The sequence below is a fragment of the Sciurus vulgaris genome (genome assembly GCF_902686455.1).
Source record: "Sciurus vulgaris genome assembly, chromosome: 2".
Classification (NCBI taxonomy): Eukaryota; Metazoa; Chordata; class Mammalia; order Rodentia; family Sciuridae; genus Sciurus; species Sciurus vulgaris.
This window is the reverse complement of record NC_136462.1, coordinates 84,690,509-84,712,915: the sequence shown is the minus strand read 5'-3', so window position 1 is coordinate 84,712,915 and position 22,407 is coordinate 84,690,509. Positions and strand designations below refer to the sequence as shown.

Here is a 22,407-nt window from a genome sequence, read left to right as displayed (position 1 = left end):
AGCTATATTTGAAGACTTAATCATGTGTATTTATAGACCTGAGTTTAGTTCTATTTGGAAATTTTCACATTATACAGTAACTTTGTGATTACCAAGATCCTCAGAGGGTGAGGGGATGAGACGTCTGATCTACTTAAATCTTCAGAGTAATGGAAAGTTAGTCACAAAGAATTTTTCTGTTTACCCTAGGCTGAATGCCTTTTGAATTGCTTTAGTCAGCTCATAAGATCAGAAAGCCACCTCTGAAGAGGAAGTGTAGGGTTTTCTCAACTGATGTGTCATTGATACATACAGATCCACCATTAAGATTCAGTGTGATGGTTTGGGACCCTTCCTCACATTAAAATGAAAATCGCTCTGGTTGACTAACATGTTACCTGTACTGCTATCTTAGGACCTAGTGCTCATAAGTTCATCAGGACATTTCCCAGGAGAAGATTTGAAAAGATAGAGGGTTGACAGAGCAGTTTAGCCAGGACTGATGGCAGACAATCTACCCTTTTTTGATGCCACACATACCTGCTCATCCATGACTCGGTCCCTGGTAAACTCAGCACTTGCAGAGTGGCACATTGTTGCCTCCCTAGCACCTGCTTTAGCAATATTCACTGTCCTCATCTCCTACTGACCTGAGCGGCTGAGGGAAGGCCCCAGTGAGCATGCACTTGGAGGAGGTGAGGGAGGGAGCCATTTGGATACCTAGAGGAAGAGTGTTCCAGGCAGAGCCAGCAGCTGTGAAGGGACCCTGCCCAGGACTGGCCCAGGGTGTTCAAGATGAGTGAAAGGGACAGTAGAAGAAGAGGGAGATAGGACCAGTGTTGACATTTTCTACTGTTCAAATGTGAGCTGTTAGGATTGCTTTTGACTTCTTTTACTGCCTCTATGCTTTGTCCATTCCTTCCCTGAGTGCTCTGAAACGGCTCAAAATTGTGACTTCCTCTTCATTCCCTCAATAACTGCACAGATTAACTCCTCTCAGCTGGTCTGCCTGCCTCAAAAGCATATCCCTCCCCAAATCTGTCCTTCACGTTCCCTTTCGTGTCTGGCCATGTCATTCCCCTCTTGAACATGCTCAAAGGCTCCCCATTACACATGCCAGCACTGGTATCCAGGAGAGCTTTCTGCAAAAATGGAAATGTTCTGCAATCTGTGCTGCCCAAAGTACACACACACACACACACACACACACACACACACACACACACACACACTTTAAATGTGGCTAGTGAGACTGAGAGACTGAATTTAAAATTGTATTTAATTTTAGATGATTTAAATCACTACATGTAGCTAGTGACTATATATACAGCACAGCATTTCTATAATTTTTTATCTTTTAGGAAAGCCATATTTCCCTGTGTTTAATGAAGGCTTCATTTTCCTTTAAAAATTCTGTAATGTGCTCAGTGGTAGAGTGCTTGCCTAACATTTACAAGGGTTTGGGTTCAATCCCTAGCTCTGAAAACACTTTAATCACAATACTTTGCCTAGAATTCTAATGGTTTATGATTCCATGGAGCCCATCCATCTGTGTATTCCTAGTTAAGAACCCCTAGATAGAAAGTAAAGCCCATGCCTGTTTCTGGGGCTGCAAAACTTAGCACATCAAGACTGTCCTTGGTCTTGAACAAGGTTGGACAGGTTGATTGTTTTGAACTACAGGAAGTCGGGGAAATCAGTAATGATCAGGGATTGAGGCCAGGGCTCTGTCATCGCAGGACCATATTAAATATCAGGTGGCATAGGATCAGGCATTGTAGAGAGCGAGAACAGATTGGAAACGTGCTGCCAAGTGGGGTAAAGCAGCATCCTACACACTGGAGCCTGTGAATGAAGTATGGTTGTACTAGTGCTGGGACACATGACTCAACTTATAGGGATGGAGCCAGATGAGAGTAGCCACATCTCATGCTTTGTGCTGACACCACACTAAGCCAGCATGCTGGTTCACCTGTTTCCTGAATACAGCATGTTTCCATATGGTTATTCATATGGCTTCTTTTGCTAAAAGCACTTTCTCACAGACCCATAAAACTTCCGATTCTTCAAAGTCCACCTCTTCTCCTCTAGGATAATTCCCTCACCTCCTTTCCTTATGAAATAACTCCCTCTTCAGCTGTGCTCTCCACTGACACCTCTCCCAGGCTCCCTGCCACCATGTTTTAGTATCAGGCCTAAATTACAGGATACTAAAGCAGCTCTCCGACTAGCTATCCAATTGACTTAAACCACTTGCTTTAGTTTCCTCCTCTGTATTATAAGGATAATGATACTGTATTGGTTCACTGGGCCAAATTCCTAAGATAACAAACTTAAAGAAAAGTTTATTTTGACTCAGTTTCACAGGTTTCAGTCCATGGTACTAGGCCCCATCTCTTTGAACTCATGTTGGCACAGTACAACATGGAAGGGAGCGCATGGCAGAGGAGACCTGCTTACCTCATGGTGGCTGAGGAATAAAGAGGAAGGAGCTGTGGTTCCAGTATTCCTTTCAAGGACACAATCCCAGTGACCTAACCTTCTACTAGGCCTCACCCCCTGAAGGTGTTACTGCCTCCCAGTAGTGTCACAAACTGGCAACTAAGGTTTTAATACATGAGCCCTTGGGGGACACTTCAGATCCAGACTATAACATATACTTTCTTTGAAGGATTGCTATAATGTACAAATATGGGAATTGACCAGTATGCTGCCAGACTCATAATGGAAACTCAGTAAATAGTAGCCACCATTACCATGATCATCATCATCTGAATGGCATCACTGTCCTATAATTAGTTGCTTGTGGATGCTTCTGTCTCCACATTAGGTTGAATTCCTAGAACAGCTTTCCTATTTCAAGCAAGTTAGAAATCACCTTACAATGAAGAAGCATATGACTTGGTTTGCTAATCAGAAAAGTTCCAGGAATCATTTATTTAGCCAAAAATGTTTAGGGAGTCCTTGCCATATATTATACCCTTCCATCAAATAGAATAATAAATACTATTCTTTGACCTGTTCTGTGTGGTTTGAAATATGCTAAAAGATCTGACCAGAATGTTCCTTCTCAGTCCTGACATCCAAATCCTTTGCTTTTGATGCATGTTGGTTTAGCAGACCAGTGCTAGGGAACAGTACATTGAGAAAGGAAGACACAGAGCAGGTACAGTCTGAGGGCCAAAGACTCAGGATGCTGCTGCTGCTGCTGCTGCTGCTGCTGCTGCTGCTGCTGCTGGTGGCAATGGTAATGATGGTGGAGATGTTGGTAATGATATTTATCAAGCTTTTATTATACATCATCTGTATTTTACAGATGACTAGATTTGTTACTCACAAGGACACTATGGTACTATATATTTCCTTTTATGCAAATAATGAAACTGAAGTTTAAAGAAATTAAGAAACAACCAAGGTTTACACTTACAACCAGTAAGAGGAGGAGTCAGGATTTGAACCAGGATCTTTGAACATAGGGCCTGCTCTAACACATGGAGGTGTTTCTCAGAAGTATGGATTCTGGGCCTAGGGACAAGAGGCTGGTGACTGGTATGTGCAGTTCTATGCCACCAGGAAATAAGACAGAGACCCAGGGATGGGGAGAGGGAACTTCTGAGACAATATGTGACACAGCATCCATGTTTGTCTATTACTGAGATACATGCAGAGGGTGAGCTGGCCCAGTCTGGCCTCTGAGGTGAGTGGAAGCCCTCACTTAGCTTCTGGAAATGTATTTTTAGTGGGTGGTAGTGCACTGACAGATCCTCACATGTCACTGCTGGACAAGCTGCATCTGTCCTTTGGCACCACTGGCAGCAGCAGCACTGATGCACAAAATGTATTATAGTAGCATTCACTCCCTCAACCTAAGGTGCGATTAAAATGTTGCTGTTTTTATTGGTAAAACACATAATGAGTTCACTCACGTGAGTTCTGAAGAAAAAAAAAAATCCAGTTCCTCCTTGATATTTTTAATTTTTTTTTTTTTTTTTTTTTTTTAGAAATGACTAGAGACTTGGCTTCCAAAATGGATGAATGACTGCCTGGTGCTGACTCACTGCTCAGCTGTGACTGCCTCCGGCCAAGAGGGGAGCTCAGGCAGCATCCACACAGGGACCGCCTCCTATCCCTTTCTGCTTTGAGTCAACCTCTCAGGGTCCTAGGTTTTGAGCTTCTCACTGCCCTCCCCAGATCAATCTCACTCCCCTTGACCCAACTGGTCTATTTTCTCCTCCAAAACCTAGACTCTCCAATCCTCAATGGGACATGGTACCATTTCTCCGCTCTCTTCCCCTTCCCACTCCAACTTGTTCCAATGAAATGTTTTCTTCCTCTTCATCTGTTATTATAGAGAAGGTACCCAGTGGCATCCTAGACTGAGAAATCATGAAGCACAGTCTAAATTCTAGCAGCGTTGACTTCACCAGACCTTTAAGGGCCATTCCAGTCCTGAGCTGCTGGTTAAATCCTTCCTAAAGCTTTGAATGAAGAAATTTGTCACTAAAACAACCAAAATTTGTCCTTGGAGAAAAAGGAGCACCCATATTGATAGAAACCTTCACATGTGGAGAGGGCTGTTAGAAAGCTCCTGAGCTATGGTCACCTGTTTGGTGTGGGGACCCAAGTTGTTTCCATCTGTATTTTTTTTTCTCAGGTCTAGGAAACTGCCCCACTTAACTCAGCAGAGGCAATTTACCAATCACATGCCCACTTGTTCAGAGCATCTGAGGATGCCGGCTGTCCTGCAACTTTATACCTTGCCCAGGGTCAGCATCAATCATTACCTAGTGTCTTAGTCCATTTTCTAAGATGGGTAGTCTATAATGAAAACTAATTTATATCTTACAGTTTGGGGACTGGGAAGTCCAAGAATATAAGGGCTTCATGCTGGTGAGAACTTTAGAGTGTAAACAGCACAGGGCATCACGTGGCAGGAAGGCTCATACAAGAGACATATACAAGTTAGCTTTTATAGTAGACCCACCCTCGAGATAACCCATTAATCCAGATGGTTAATCCATTAACCCATCCATGATTGTATCAACCCATTCATGAGGACAGAAGCCTCTTGAGGGCAGAACCTGATCACTTTTTAAAGTCCGACCTGATCTTACCTCTAACTAACTCACAATGGGGATTCAATTTTAGTATGAGTTTTGGAGGGGACATTCAAATCATAGCATTTAGTAAGCCCCAAACTCTCACTTTTCTGAATGCAGTGATGGGCATTTCAAAATCTTAAAGATGAGAAATTTTTACTTGGGTGTCTTAGCTTCCCCTGGGCATTTAATTTTTTTTATTCATTCATTCATTTCCATATCTAGAGAGTCAAATAAATGCCATTTGTAGATTAGTATTGTAGACTACTGTAATCACCATCTTTTTAAGAAAGGATAAAACAATCTGGTTCCTCTCATAGCTTTTGATCACTTCGTAGTGCTTATAGGGTAATTCACAGTTTTGAAAGTAAATAAATAGAAGTTTTGTGTTATTGTTGACTGCAAGAAACTGCAAGGTGTTACACAGAAGCATCTTCAGACACAGCAAGAGACTTTTATTAAAAAAAAACAGATACTAAATCCTTTCTATGTCTTTTCTAAGGAAAATCGAATGAAGGCTATCTTCTCCAGCTACAAAACAAGAGTCAGCACCCCTATTAGAGATGGGAAGTTGCAGAAGTGTTCAAGTTAACAAGTAAAACTCAGGGCTTGAAGGTAGTCTTTAAATAAATGCCTGCTGGGAGGGCAAAATTGAAACTATGGCACTCAAAGAAAAGGCCATACCAGTAAAAGCAGAAATGACAGTGATGGTTTATACCACGAAGGTGAGACCAGTGCTATTCCTTGTCCACACTGATGAAGGATGACCAATAGCCTCTTATTGAGCAGAACATAAAACTTATGCCAAAATTTTCTCTATTCCCTTTAAAGTACGGTAGAATGTAGGTTGCCATTATCATCAAGTTTGTTTCAAATAACCCTTTAAAGCATAGTTCTGTGTGAATATCTGGGTAGTCCCTCGCTGCTGTTTTCTAAATGTTGGTGTGCCCCAATATTCACATGTTGAAACTTAATCCCCAGAAATAGTATTAAGAGGTGTGGCCTTTAGGAAGTGATTAGGTCATGAAGGTTGTGCCCTCATAAATGTGATTAATGGCCTTTTAGAATAGGTTAAAATGTGTGCCCTAGCCCCTTTGTCCCCTTCTGCCATGTGTGGGTGCAGCAAGAGGCACCATATATAAAGCAGAGTAAATGCTCACCAGATACTAAATCTACTGTCACCTTGATTGAGAACTTCCCAGCCTCCAGAGCAGTGAGAAATAAATTTCTGTTATTTCTAAATTACCCAGTTTAAGGCATTTCATTATAGTAGCCTGAATGAACTGAGACATACTGCATTGTTGATTCTGGTACACAGAGCAGACTAAGCACAGGAAATAAGGAAATAGCCATCTTCTGCTTCTTTCTTTCTTTTTTTAAATTGTTCTATTTGGTTATACATGACAGCAGAATGCATTTTGACTCATTGTACACATATGGAGTACAACTTTTCATTTCTCTGGTTGTACATGATGCAGAGTCAGACCATTCATGTAATCATATATGTACATAGAGTAATGATGTCAGCCTCATTCCACCATCTTTCCCATCCGCATGCCCCTCCCCTCCACTTAGTTCCCTCTGCACAAAACAAAGTTCCTCCACTCTTCCCTTACACCTTCCCCCCTCTGCCACCCTGTTATGTATCAGTATCCACTTATCAGAGAAAACATTTGACCTTTGGTTTTCTGGAATTGGCTCATCTTGTTTAGCATGATATTCTCCAACTCCATCCATTTACCTGTAAATGCCATAATTGTATTCTTTATGACTTGTATTATGTATTATGGAATAATATTCCATTGTGTATATACACCACATTTTCTTTATCCATTCATCTATTGAAGAACATCTAGGTTGGTTCCACAATCTAACTATTGTGAATTGAGCTGCTATAAACATTGATGTGGCTGCATCACTATAGTATGCTGATTTTAAGTCTTTTGGGTGTAAACCAAGGAGTGGGATATCTGGGTCATATGGTGGTTCCATTCCAAGTTTTCTGAGAAATCTCTATAGTGCTTTCCAGAGTGGCTGCACCAATTTGCAATCCCACCTGCAATGTAGGAGTGTACATTTTCCCCCACATCCTCACCAACACCTGTCGTTGCTTATATTCTTGATAATAGCCATTCTTTTTGGAGTGAGATGAAATCTTAGTTTTGATTTCTAAATTTTCTCCAATTACTAGAGATGTTGAACATTTTTTCATATATTTGATGATCAGTTGTATATTTTCTTCTGTGAAGTGTCTGCTCAGTTCCTTTGCCCATTTAATGATTGGGTTATTATTATTTATTTTTTTGGTGTTAAGTTTTTTTGAGTTCTTTACAAATTCTGGAGATTAGTGCTGTAAATGAGATGCAGGTGAAAAAGATTTTCTCCCATTCTGTAGGCTCTTTTTTCACATTCTTGATTCTTTCCTTTGCTTTGAAGAAGCTTTGTAGTTTGATACAATCCCACTTATTGATTCTTGATTTTACTCCTTGCACTTTAGGAGTCTTGTTGAGGAATTCCATTTTGAGTTGAGTTTGGTGCAGAGTGAGAGATAGGGGTTTAATTTCATTTTGCTGCATATGGAGTTCCAGTTTTTCCAGCACCATTTGTTAAAGAGGCTATCTTTTCTCCATTGTATGTTTTTATGTGGTTTTGTCTCTGTACCATTAGTCTACCTGCCTATTTTGGTGCCAGTACCATGCCATTTTTGTTACTATTGCTCTGTAGTACAGCTTAAGGTCTGGTATTGTGATACCTCCTGCTTCACTCTGCCTACTAAGGATTGCTTTTGCTATTCAGTGCTCTTTTGTTTTTCCAAATGAATTTCATGATTGCTTTCTTTATTTCTGTGAAGTACATCATTGGGATTTTAATTGGAATTGCATTGAATCTGCATAGTGCCTTTGGTAATATGGCCATTTTGACAATATTAATTCTCCCTATCCAAGAACATGAGAGATCTTTCCATCTTCTAAAGTTTTCTTTAATTTCTTTCTTTAGTATTCTGTAGTTTTCATTGTAGAGGTCTTTCACCTCTTTTGTTAGATTGATTCCCAAGTATTTTTTTTAAGGTTATTGTGAATGTGATAGTTTTCCTAATTTCTCTTTCAGAGGACTCATCACTTATGAACAGAAATGCATTAGATTTATGAGTGCTGATTTTATATCCTGCTACTTTTCTGAATTCATTTATTCTAAAAGTTTTCTGGTGGAATTTTTTGGATCATATTGATGGCAAATAGTGATAGTTTGAGTTATTCTTTTCCTATTCATATCCCTTTAATTTCTTTTGTCTCTCTAATTGCTCTGGATAAAGTTTCAAGGACGATGTTGAATAGAAGTGGTGAAAGATGGCATCCTTGTCTGGGTCCAGTTTTTAGAGGGAATGCTTTCAATTTTTCTCCATTTAGAATGATGTTGGCCATGGACTTAGCATAGATAGCCTTTACAATGTTGAGGTATGTTCCTACTATCACTATTTTTTCTAGTGTTTTGAACATGATGGGGTGCTATATTTTGTCAAATCCTTTTTCTGCATCTATCGAAATGATCGTATGATTCTTGTCTTCAGTCTATTGATGTGATGAATTACATTTATTGATTTATGGAGATTGAACCAACCTTGCATCCCTGTGAGGAACCCCACTTGATAATGAGGCACTATATTTTTAATGTTTTTGCATGTGATTTGTCAAAATTTTGTTAAGAATTTTTACATCTATGTTCATTAAGGATATCGGTCGGAAGTTTTCTTTCCTTGATGTGTCTTTGACTGGTTTTGGTAACAGGGTGATACTAGCTTCATAGAATGAGTTTGGAAGGGTTCCCTCCTTTTCTATTTCATGGAATAGTTTGAGGACTATTGGTACTAGTTCTTCTTTGAAGGTCCTGTAGAATTTGACTGAGAAGTCATCTGTTCTGGGGCTTTTCTTGGTTGGCACACTTTTGAGGGCATCTTCTATTTCATTCCTTGAAATTGATTTGTTTAAATTGTGTCTGTCATCCTGATTCAATTTGGGTGGAGTGTATGTCTCTGGAAATTTGTCAATATCTTTGAGATTTTCTGTTTTGTTAGAATATAGATTTTCAAAATAGCTTCTAATTACGTTTTGTATTTCAGTAGTGTCTGTTGTGATACTTTGTTTTTCATCATGATTCTTAGTAATTTGAGTTTCCTCTCTCATTCTTTTTGTTAGTATGGCTAAGGGTTTATCCATTTTATTTATTTTTTTCAAAGAACCAACTTTTGTTTTGTCAATTTTTTTTGAATTGTTTCTTTTGTTTCAATTTCATTGATTTCATCTCTGATTTTAATTATTTCCTGAGTTCTCCTATTTTTGGTGTTGATCTGTTCTTCCTTTTCTAGGGCTTTGAGATGTAATGTTAGGTCATTTGTTTGTTGACTTTTTATTCTTTTATTGAACAAGCTCAATGCAATTAACTTTCCTCTAAGTACTGCTTTTATAGTGTCCCAGAGATTTTGATATATTGTATTCTTGTTCTTTTTTACCTCTAAGAATTTTTTTTATCTCCTCCCTTGTGTCTTCTGCTATCTATGCATCATTCATTTGCATATTATTTAGTCTCCAGGTGTTGGAGTAGTTTCTATTTTTTATTTTATCATTGATTTCTAATTTCATCTACTATGATCTGATAGAATGTTAAGAGTGTCTTTATGGCATAACATATGGTCTATTTTAGAGAAGGATCCATGTGCTCTTAGAAAAAAGTGTATTTGCTCATACATGAATGGAATATTCTATAATTTCTGTTAAGTCTAAGTTATTGATTGTGTTATTGAGTTCTATGGTTTCTTTGTTCAGTTTTTGTTTGGAAGATATATTCAGTGTTGTAAGAGGTGTGTTAAAGTCACCCAGTATTATTGTGTTGTAGTCTGTTTGATTCCTGTAATTAAGAAGGGTTCGTTTGATGTACATAGATGCTCCATTGTTTGGGGCATATATATTTATGTTTGTTATGTCTTGTTGATGAATGATTTCCTTAATCTGTATCAAATGTCCTTCTTTATCCCTTCTGGACTTTGGCTTGAAGTCCACTTTATCTGATATGAGGGTGGAAATCCCTGCTTTTTTACTATGAGGTGAGTCTCTTGAAGGTAGCATTCCCTCTAGCAGTGCAGATCTGAGGTATTATAGTTTCCACCCTATAGATTTATAGTGTCCCTGCAGGTTTCCAATACCTTGCTTTTAAGGGGGAGATCAACATTAACAGTACCCCATGCAAATAATATGCAGCCTTAAACCATGTAACCCTATTAAGGCATTACAGTATTGTATAAATAAACAGAGATGATATGTTTGATTATTATCTACAGCATAAACAATAGGTTTGCAATAAGATCTACAATTTCTAATGGTGGACAAAGAAGATGGGGAGGGGTGTAGGATGTGATGTTAATGAGGTAAGAAGTGAGAATATAGAGGTACTAGATCAGAAGAGTGAAAAAGGAATCAAAAGAAGTTGGTTGTTAGCAGGAGAAAAGGGAGAGACTCCAAGGAAACAGATAAATAAGAGGAAAATAGAGCAAGTAATAATTTTAAAAAAAGGAATCTACAATCAAATATACCATTGAAATATACCATTCAAACCTCCCAGTCCTCAGTAGCCTGATGCATGAAAAGTACTTGATTTCAAAGATGATAGGGATGTGAGAGTGGGAAATGAAAAAAGAAAATAGAAAAAAATGGGGGGGGGAGTCTTGAAGGAAAAATTGAACAATTGTTTCTGTTGGAATTCAGTATCTTCTATTCTGTTAGGCGGGGTTGTCTGGAGTTTGCTGTAAACTCCTCCCTCAGGATGGTGACAGTTATTAAGGTGGGAGGATTAGACTTGGAGGTGGGACTCCTGGAACATTGCCAAGGTATAGCAATTGCCAGTCCCTCTGGAAGACTGCACTCCAGGACTCTCCTTGTGGGATCTACTTGTGTGACACAGGAGCCTTAGCCCCTTCCCTCACTTGTGGACCCTACAATTCCTTGTCTATAATTTAGTCTCTAAATTATATCTCTCCTACCCCTCACCTTTTGACTTCCCAATCAGGAATCTTCCTACCTGGATGTCCTGAAGTCTGAGTGCCAGGACCTGTGCACCTGTCTTGGAAAGCTGTTCTGTATTGGGCAAGTCAGGATCAGACATTGAAAGCTGTGGGCAAGTCATGTAACTGCAGGAACTGGGATGGTTGGTGGTTAGGGGATGGCTGGGAGACTGGGGATTGAGGAGCCGGAGGGCCCTGTTGATTGCCAAACCAGTAGGACCAGGTGCTTGGTGGAATCGTGGACCAGGTGGCTGATGTTGGGTCCCAGCAAGTGCTCCCAAGTTGTCTCTGAGATCCCAGTGGGTGCCAGGCTGGTTGGTTGGATGTTTCGATCAAGATGCCCTCTCACATTTTCCTACCTACCGACCCCTTGCAAGGCTCTCTCCTGCCTCTGCAGCAAGATGGTGGCTATTAGCACACCTAGCAGGGATACCTCAGATGCAACCAAGCCTGCAGGGCCCTTGGTGATGATCTTTCAGGTCTGGGCTGTTATCCCTGGATGTAAGCAACCATGTCCCAAGTTGGTGGCAGCAGCAATGGCTAACCTGTAGGTACCTTGATAATAAGCTTCTAGGCTCCAGCCCTGCTCCTTTCCTTATCACCTAGGAACTCTGCTTTAACAAGGCCTATTTCCACCTGTACATATTGTTTCCATGTAATCCCCCTGCACAGCAATGTTTTCCATTCTTTCGAAAAGACACAGAAGTTCATATGACTCTTGTGGCAGATTGGTTTCATAAGTGGCCTGTGTTTTCTCATTGGTAGTGTTTCCCATATCGAAACTCTGGGATAGTCCATTACTAAGTAGTTTTAAAAAGTGCGGTACTGATTTAATATTCAAAAATTAAACAATTATAATCAGTTTCCCACATGAACAGGAAAGTAAGAAAACAAAAATGTGATTGTCTTAATAGATGAAGAAAGATATTTAATGATTTTAATACCCTTTCATGGTAAAACTCTCAGAAAAAAGGTGAAACTGTGGTCAACTAGAGCTCTTGCACATTGCTGATAAGGTTGTAGGTTATTTCAATAACTTTGGAAAACATTTTGGTAGTTTCTTAAGTTAGATACATACCTACTTTATTCTATACTTAGGTAAGTAACCAAGAAAAATGAAGACATAATGACTTGTGCAAGAATAAGTATAACACTGTCATTCAAATATCCAAACACTAGAAACAATCATTGGACAAACATTCCATTTATACAATGGAATATTATTCAGCAATAAATAGGAATGAATTATTGAAACACACAACATCATGTTTTAATTTCTTTTTTTTTTTTTTAGATGTTGATAGACCTTTATTTTATTCATTTATTTATATGTGGTGCTGAGAATTGAATCCAGTGCCTCATGCATGCCAGGCAAATGCTCTACCACTGAGCTACAACTTCAGCCCCAATGTTTGAATTTCTTAAAATTATGTTGAATGAAAGAATCTATACACAAATAAATAACTGAATGCATACATATGATTCCAGTTATATAAAATTCTGGAAGATGATGTTTGGTATGGAAATAATAATTGTGGGTGGATGTAGATATTGACTGGAAGGGGAATTGAGGAAACTTTCTGGGGCACTAAATGTGTCCTATGTCTTGACTGGGGGTATTGATTTCATGGATATGTACATTTTTCAAAATTCATCAAGTTTATGTACTTAAAATCTGTACATAACAGATTTATAATTCTAAAAATTTACAGAATTTTAAGTTAGCATAAAAAGAGGTCACTACTATGGATATCTGATTTCTAGAATAAAAACTTCATCAGAAACACATTCTTATTTCTCAGGGTTTTCAAACTTCCCTGTTTCTAGCATCTGTGGATCACCTCATCTTACAGAGACTTGCAGGGAAAAAGAGTGCATACAGCTTTATTTGATCTGTCATTTCTAGCTGTTTGCCATGGGATAGTTTAAAATTACCCTGTTATTCTGTGCTGGCATCAGAAATCTTTACCTTCTCTAGGGATTTTGTCTAGGGTACATTTTGCTGTGTACTTGAAATAATATATAGATATGGATGTAAAAATTTATCTCTTCTTCGGTAGCTTTGAGAGTCCTGAGTTAAAACCTGTGCTTTCAAATCATTTTTCAAAGTCTGTTGGTGGAGAAATTGGGCTGTATATGGAGGGTATCAAAAGGCAGTTAAGTACTATCAGTTGCCTCTCGCTCAGTCCTATACCTGAATATTGCTAGATGAGCAACATGCTTCCCAATAAAGCATTGAAAAAGAAAGCAGAAAACATCGACATGGAAACCAACATATCCTTTGGGAGGCTGACAGATGGCTGTCATCTTCCATTCTTGTTTCTCTTTTATCTTCTGTCTTGTGTTTTTCACCTGTGCTTAGGAGCCATGTTGAACTTCCCTCAAAATGGTACATTTAACCTGCTTATTGGGTTTTAGAAAGTGCTTGGTCCTAAATAATTAAAATTAAATAAGTCAACACAAAAAAAGTATCCAGTTTTATTTGTGACATAATTTAAATGCTTCTAAACACAATGAAAACCCAAGTTAGGATCACTGTTGCTATTTACACTTAACTATCTTGTACACATGCAATGTTTAGAAGTTCTTCTTCTACATGGGGAATTTCCTGGCTCTTGTGATTTTAAACTTCCCATGATATCATTGCTCTGAAACTCTCATTTGTACTGAAATATTTAAGCAGGGAAAATGTCACCAAACCATGAGAGGTGTGCCACATATGTGGGAAGGGTGCTTCTGCTGGTGGGCGTGTTAATCAGAATGTGAGTCTGCAGTCTTTATTGTGGTAGACGTTTTCCCACACAGATGATGGGGGAGATACATTGAAATATATATAGGAATACTCATGAGAAAAAAAGTCATATATGCATATGTATTTTATAAGAACATTATCTTTTGTAGTTTCTAGGATATACCTTCTATTTTAACACAATTATATGATTATTTTATAGAACTTTATTTTCCCCCAAATATGTTATTGAATCAATAGTGTAATTTTATAATTGGTAATCTCCTAATTACAGAAGTGCTGCATTCACATGTAGAGAATTGGAACTTCAGTGGGGAAGAGTGACATCCTGGTATACATTTTCTTAGGCACCCAGATGTTCAGACCTCCAAAATGAGAACTTTTCACAAAATCAACATTTTCTGTTTGTCAGGCTATTTTCTGAGAAGTATTTCAAATATGCTGTCCAAATAACAGACCTTTAATAAACTTGAGAAATACTTATTTTAATTAAAAAATATACTTTAAACACAGTTGAATTGTTTTGTCAAAGTGTCAAAGAAGTGCTAATTGAACAAGATGGAACCATTTTTATAGTATTCTAAGATACATCAATTGAATGCCTCTAAGACAAGCACTGAAGGGGAGAAATGAGGAAATTTGTTTTGAAACTTGGGGAAACTTGAAGAATAAATTTTCCATCTTTTGTTCAGTCTGTTTTTTATAGTAGAACACAGTGTCTTACACACAGTTGATACCCACGTATATATTTAATCATTGCAAGTTTTTAGTGAACTGTATCTATCCGTCAAGAAAAAGAGAATAATTTCAATCTTTACATAAAAAAACAGTCTGCAATGTTAATAATTTGCCTAGTACAGATATGATCTCAGAGGCCCTTTGTAAGATCTCTTTGTACTATTAACTATTACATTAAAGTGCAGACACAGCTGAAAATTCTAGAATGCATGCATGCTGAGAGATATGCACTTGGAAGTCCTAAGCACTTGGCCCCTTATCTCAAGATTCATTTCTTCCCTTATGATTAAAAAGAGATGATTATTTAAATTTTGAAATCATGAGCCACACATTGTTTTTTTGTTTATTTGTTTTTAATTTTGAGACAGGGTCTCTAAGTTGCTTTGGGCCTCACAGGCTGCTTTTTGCCTTGTTTAATAGCTGAGGCTAGCCTCAAACTTGTGATCCTCCTGCCTTAGTTTCCCAAGTTGCTGGGATTACAGGCATGCACCACCATGCCCAGCCCACACGTTGATTTTTAATGAATTTTATAAACTAATTCAGCAAAGTAACAATACAAAAATGTTTATTTAAAATATTTGAAGTCAAAAATATAACTGTAGTAGAATGTAGGTGGTGGCTTTTTCTTATTTTACTTGTTAGCACTAACCGTCCAACATATCTACCAAAATTAGCATATCAGAAATAAGACCATATGCTAAAATGACTTAACATCAGACCTCACTGTTTTATACATAAATGTGGGAGATTTTTACCATATTGCTAATAGAAAAAAAAATGTGATGTCAGACTTTCAACAACAGGCCTACTGAGTATTAAAAAAATCTTCCTAATCCATGGCTTGCAGAAACGAATTCTCCAACTCAATTCAGTCCGTTTTCAAATTTTTCTAATAAGGAGGTAACTACTAACTACTGCCCCCACCCCCGCCAACTTCCACATAATCTTTTTGATTTCACGGTTTTGTTATATCCCTGAAATATTGACAAAGCAAGTCAGAAATGCTTGATTCTCTATGTTGCAAAGTGTTAGATTCTAGCAGATAGTCCATAATCACAGTCATAATTTTTACTAGAATTATCTTTTTCCAATTTTGTAGTCTATACTATGAGAATATTTTTCTTTAACCGGGTATGGTAGCAGAAGCTCATTCTGCAGAAATAGCATGTGTCTCTCTTTTCTTTTATCCTTAGACAAATGTTCTCCATCCAACCATGGGCTTCCATATGTCTTAAATACCTTTGTGAAAATATAGTTCTATTCCCCTCAGACTACTTTCAACATATCCTAATTATGAATTTTATTCCACCAAGTCTATGATAGCCAAGAGATCATTTTGAATTCATTTAAACTTATTGTCCGCTAGTATATGGAAAGATCACCCCAATGAGACAGAATAGGCTGTAGCAAAAGGTTCATCCACCATCACTGACATTTGGTGGAGACTCAAAGGCAGGGAATAGGGAATATTTATAGTGAAAAAAAGAGAAGGCTTCAGGTATGCCTGATTGGAGGTTGTTGACATGAGACAGCTGGAGTTATACTAAATAGAAGTGGACTTTTTGTGTGTGTGCATGTGTGTGTGTGGTACTAGGGACTGAATTCAGGGTTGCTCTATCATGGAGCTACATCCCCAGTCATTTTTATTTTTTAATTTTCAGACAGTGTTTTACTAAGCTACCTAGGCTGGACTCAAACTTGTGATCCTCCTGCCTCAGCCTCACAAGCAATGGGAATACAGACAAGCACTACTGTGCCTGGCTGAGAAACAGGCATCTTATCTCATTGGTTTGAGAAGCATATTTGACCTTCTCTAGTCAGTTCTGAGATAGACTTAATGGTTTTAAAAATAAAGCTTGCCAGGCACAGTGGTGGTGCACACTTGTAATCCCAGCTACTTGGGAGGCTGGGGCAGAAGGACTGCATGTTTGAGACCAGCCTCAGCAACTGGGTATATGAAAAAAGATAGGGGCTCCCTATGTGCATATATGATTACACGACCTGAGTAACTCTACATCATGTATGACCAGAAGAGTGAAAGTTATACTCCATTTATGTATAATGTGTCAAAATACATTCTACTGACATGTGTAACTAATTAGAAAAAAATTTTTTTTTAAGGGAAAAAAGATGGGGAAGATTCTAAGCAAGGAGCCTTTGTGAAGGCTCTTGTGTGGGAGGGTTAGATGCATTTGAGGAATTAAAAGACGGCCCTGACCAGAAGACAGAAAAAGAACGAGAACATGTCCTCAGGTGGTATTTGTCTCTGTCTCTAAAATAGTACTTTGGTACTCAGGGTGCAAGTGAGAATCTCCTGGGAAGATTATTTAAAAAAAAAATTAATGCCCAGAAATTTAGATTTAATTGATCTAAGGTGGGAGCTGGGTTTGGTAAGTAAAAAAAAAAAAAAGGTTGAGATTCTAGAAAGATCTGCAAACTTTGTCTTTTGCACCCCTTCTCCAAAGGACTTGTTCTTGTTTCTTTTCCAATTAATTGACATGCTCTTTATTTGTGGTTAAATTTTCACTATGTAGTCTTACTTAAAGTGTTGTGTTGTGTTTGTTTGTTTGTTGGGAGTGTAAGCATTAGAGAGAAGTACTATGTCTCATATAATTGAATATTTTCCATAGAGCTTAGTTTTTACTGACTGAATAAAGAGCTAATGTAGAGTGGTCGTTCTTTTATATGTTTATCCCTTTATCCCTTTTTACCAGTCAGCTCCCGGTCTTCTCCCTGCATCTTACTGCATTAACAGAGACCAAGGACCTTCCACTGTCTGCTTGCAGTGTCGTTGGAGCCAATGCACACCTAAAAGACAAGGGCAAGGAGAGGAGGGGAGCAGTGGCTGTGGAGCAGAGGAAAGCAACCAGAGCACCTCAGGAGTCTGCCCACGTGGGAAGAAGAGAAAACCAAGGAGAGACATCTGTGGGTTGAGTGTTTTCACACTCCACATATGCTGCTTTATTTTGTGCTCACAAATGATGGGTATGATGGGTACTATCACTCTAGTTTTTCCCAGGAGGAAACCAAGAGTAAAGAGTTTATATCACTTTCTTAAGTTTATATCACATTTTTACTCTGTGCTAGACACTGTATCAAACATGTTCTTTTTTAAACATTTTGTACCAGGGATTGAACCCAGGGGTGCTTAACCACTGAGCCACATCTCCAGCCCTTTTTTATATTTTACAGACAGAGTCTCATTGAATTGCTTAGGGCCTCGCTAAGTTGCTGAGGCTGGCTTTTAATTTGTGGTCCTCCTGCCTCAGCCTCCTGAGTCACTGGGATTATAGGTGTGCACCACTGTACCTGGCATTATTAAATATTTTCTATGAATTATTTTATCAAACCCTTACAACTGCATCAGTTACCAACAAATAGTTTTCAAGAGACAAAATAACCTACCTGAACACACATGCTGAGTAAGAGGTAAGTGAATTTGAACTCTGGAAGGACCTTCTCAAAGGACCCAAATTCTGGGCTCTTAGTGGTAGATAACAGACATACATGAGCAATGGGAACATGAGGTTAAGAAGAAAATTCTATAAATTGACACCCACATGCTTTCTTTTATTTTTTTAAATATTTTTTTAATTGTCAATGAACCTTATTTTATTTATTTATTTATATGCAGTGCTGTGGATCGAACCTAGGCCTCACACATGCCAGGCAAGTGCTCTACCTACTGAGACACAACTCCAACCCACATGCTTTCTTTTAAAAAAGCAATTTACCTGCATCCCTGCCTGGATTAAGTCAATAGGATATGTTACATTCCTCAGCAAACAAACATGCCTGAAATGCCAATAAGAACACCAGTTACCCTGAAGTGGGGAACTTTTGTGACCTTACACAGATCAGGTTCCAGAACTCAGGGAGATAATGATAATTCCCCTAACTATAAAATCTATAAGTTCCCCCCAATTAGAACTTGTCAGCATGGGCATAAATGACCTACAGTTGCCCTGAATATTTACCATGCTCAGGGGGACTTGGATGTTTGGTTCAATCCTGCTGTCAGTCAAAAGTAAAGAGGTGAACCTGGGCAGGACTCCCTGGAAACTTCCCTGGGACCCTCAATAAAACTGGAAGGCAGGAGGGATGTACCATCCTCCTCTCTCTGAGGACCCCTTTCTCACTAAAGAATATCCTCCTTTTCCTTTTTCTATCCCTTTTCATGAACTTTTAATGCCTGCTACTCTCAGTGATATGTCTGAAATCTTTCTGGCATGATCGCAAAAATGGGTGAGAAGGGACCATCATGGCTGCCTCAGCTCCATGAAGGGCTCTCGCCCTGTTACATTAGCACTACATTGCCTCACCTGCCGAAGGGTTTGGACTTGGGTCTATCTGGCCCCAAATCCACTGGCTTTTCCAATGACACCCTATAGATGAAAAGAGAGAAATTTCTGGCATAGAGAAGGAAGGGTCAGTCAGGGAAGGATTTAGAAAAGAAAAAGGAAGGTGAGACACCACCTCAGGCCACTGGGTGAGACTTAGAGCTCCTGTCTTCCTGAGGCGATCAGTGTAGAGCTCCATACCTGCAGCGGAGGGCAAGGGGGGCAAAAGTCACAGCTGCTCTTCTTGAAGATTCAAGGGGGGATGTAAATAGCTATTATGTGTATGAGAACACAAACAAAAAGTGACACCATATAAATAGGCCCAATTAAAAATGCACATGTGTTAAGGGCACTGCTAAAACTGGATTGAGGACCTGGAGCGGGTGGGTGTAAGCCTGGGCAGTGAGTGTGAGCTGGGGATGGAGAGTGTTAGTGGGCAAGAAGGTAGAGGGCAGGATAAATGTGTTGACAACGCTGTGTGAGGAGCAGGAGATGTTAATGGACTTTGCCAGGATGAGAGGCAGGTGAGGATGTTAGCCAAGATGAGGTAAAAGATGAGGGCAGTGGAATTAGAGGCGGAAGGCTGGCAAGCCTCACTAGAGTTCTCAGAATTGTTGAGTGTGGATGAAAGTCTCTGCACAAATACAGAGCTGAATGGAGAGGTGCATGACTGTAATCCCAGTGACTCAGGAGGATCCCAAGAGCTTCAGCAACTTAGTAAGACCCTGTCTCAAAATAAAAAGAAGAAAAAAAGGGCATGGGGGAGGCTGGGGATGTGGTTCAGTGGTAGAGTATACCTGGGTTCTATCCCTAGTGCCTCTAAAAAAACAGACAGACAGATACAGAAAGAGGTTTGTATCAGTCAGAAAAACATAAGCATACATTCCAGTATAGGAACTCTTTTAGTTCACTCCTTGAAGAAGCCAGTAAATAAAGCTATCACATCCCCCATTTCCTCACCCTGACCCCAAAACCCCTAAACAACAGTCAGTGGGCCAAGGATCTGCCCTGGGTGAGCAACCATATTCTCCCTCCAGCTAATGCTACTCAAAGTATAGTTCTTAGACCAGCAGCAAACACACCATCTCGGAGCTTGTTAAAAATGCAAACTCAGCATCCTTATCCCCCATCCACCTCCTTAATTAAGATCTGCATTTTAATAAGATTCCTGGATAGTTGTATACACATTGAAGTGCATCAAGCACTGCTGGAGAGGGCACAAGTGATAAAGGTTTTTGCCTCTTATCAAGAGGGTCAAGAACATTGCCCAGAATGCTAGGGAACAAGAAGGAGGAATTTGTGAAGGAGGAAAGAAGCTCCTTAATGCTTCTTGTGCTGATCTAACATTACCTGGTCCTGCAAGAATACTGAACCAGAGTGATGGAGGGTGAGCCCTAGCATGTAGAATGGTAAAACGTGTAGTTCAACATCCTTCAGGTCTAACCTGAGTGATTCAAAGGGACTTCAGACAACTGATCCTGGTTGCTGTTACTCTATTATTAAGCACAGAATTCCTACAAAGGCCAGAGAATAGAGGCCCAGGGAAAGTTTCCTAAAGAATGAAGAAGGAGCACAGTGTACGTAGCACAGGGGACCAGAGAGTGGGTCAGGACTCCAGGCTTGGTTGTTCAGTATTTCAAGCTGGTGAGAACTTGAAATTATCTGTGGTAGGGGTATGTATACCACAGAGATCAGCAAATACTACCTATCATGGATTAACTTTTTCAGAGAGCCAGTATACTAACACAAAACTATGGAAGAGTAGACAGGTCATAGCAAAAAAGGAGAAGGACCTGAATTTGTGTATGTAAAATGTGGAAGGAGAAATTCAGGAAAGCAAAGGATAAGAGAAGGCCTAGGAAGGGTGGTAGCAGAAAGCGCTCATTCTAAACTCCTGTTATGACTGAGATTTGTCCACTAGCCTCATTTCTTTGTGTGTGTGTGTGTGTGAGCACGTGCGCATGCATGTGTGTTGGGGGTAGGGTACTGGGAAGTGAACCTTGGGGTTTTCTACTACTGAGCTGCATTCCCAACCCTTTTTACTTTTTCTTTTGAGACAGGGTCTTATTTAGTTGCTGAAACTGGCCTGGAACTTGCAGGCCTCCTGCCTTGGCCTCCAGAATAGCTGGGGTTACAGGTGTGTGCCACTGCACCCAGCCAGTAGCTTCATTTCTAAATCTGTTTCTCATAGGCCTGTCTCAGGAGTGGAGTTTATCAAAGGTTCAAAAAGAATGAAAAATGTGCAAAATAATGTGCAGAATATAATCACAAGTTGACTAGAAAGACATAAAGACAATCAGGCAACCATGATTCCAGATGGTAAAATGTTCCTTTCAGTTCTCAGCTGCTGGGGTATAAGCCTGAAGAAGGAGGGCTTTAAAAATCTCCCTCCTAGAATTGGACTTTTTGTCAGTCACATGGATATTGTGTTTACCATAATTATTATCATGTTTGTACCCAAATCAACCTTTTCTGGTATCTTAAATTTACCTTTGGGCTTCTGATATTACTACTTCAGGTTTAAAAAAAAAAACATTTTTGATAAATAAGCCATTGGAAAGTTTCTCTCACTCTCAAGTTAAACTGTTAGATCCATTGAATAAGCTGTATGTCTGAAGTTCTCTGCTTCAACTAGGGGACTTTCCTTAGTTTCCATTGAAAACATCTTACACTTTCTCACTTCTGTGGCTTTGCTTTTTCTGTGCCTCTCACTTGGAATGCTATTCCTTTTCCTTCCCACCCTGTCTTCAAGGCCAGACACCACCTCCTCCAGCAAGCCCTCCCTGATCACTCCAGCCAGCCATAACCTCCTTTTCTACTCATGACCCATCACTGTCTGGGCAAACTTCTGCCAGTAGGGCAAGGGATTGTGTCTTGTACTTTTTCAAGTGAAATATTCAGGGGCGTGGCTTATCCATTGTAGATGCCCACCATGGAGACAGGACAGTCAACAGATGCCTGCAGAAGGGCCCTTGATAAAAATAGTACACAGCTTTCCCCTTCACAAATCTCTCCACTAAGTTCCCCAGTCGTCTTCTACTCCTCGGTGCCAGTAGCATTCTGTTCTCTTTGTTGTTCTAAAACTAGATGTTGTCACAATGGCAATGGTGCCTGCCAGCCAGCTCAAGCAAGCAAAAGGGATCAACTGACTTTGGTTCTGCTCAAAATCTTTGCTTTTAGCAAAGTGCAGAAAACTTAATTAAAACAACCAAGAAAAAGGTATATTTACAATACAATAGGCTTACCCTTACTAGGGTAAAGGAAAAGATATTTCTTGATCCTTTTAAACGAATATTTAATTAGTGAAGAAAAAGTCATAAAGATTTGAGAACTGGGAGAAGGAACAAGATTGTATATTGCCAGAGATCCTCTGCCCCTCCAGATGTGCAGAGCAGCGCAGCTGGGGAGGGTGGCTGGGTGGCTTTATCCCTGCAGAGGACATTTGCCTCC

The 22,407-nt window shown here is 39.5% G+C and overlaps 1 long non-coding RNA gene across 3 annotated transcripts in view; it reads right to left on the bottom strand.

The window, feature by feature from the left end:
- Positions 1–17,814: 17,814 nt before the first annotated feature.
- LOC306653005 overlaps positions 17,815–22,407 on the bottom strand; it is a 31,633-nt gene continuing 27,040 nt past the window's right edge. For all 3 annotated transcript variants that reach the window (XR_013761606.1, XR_013761607.1, XR_013761608.1), the window contains exon 4: positions 17,815–19,158. This is a non-coding gene — a long non-coding RNA (uncharacterized lncRNA). The remainder of the gene's footprint in view (positions 19,159–22,407) is intronic.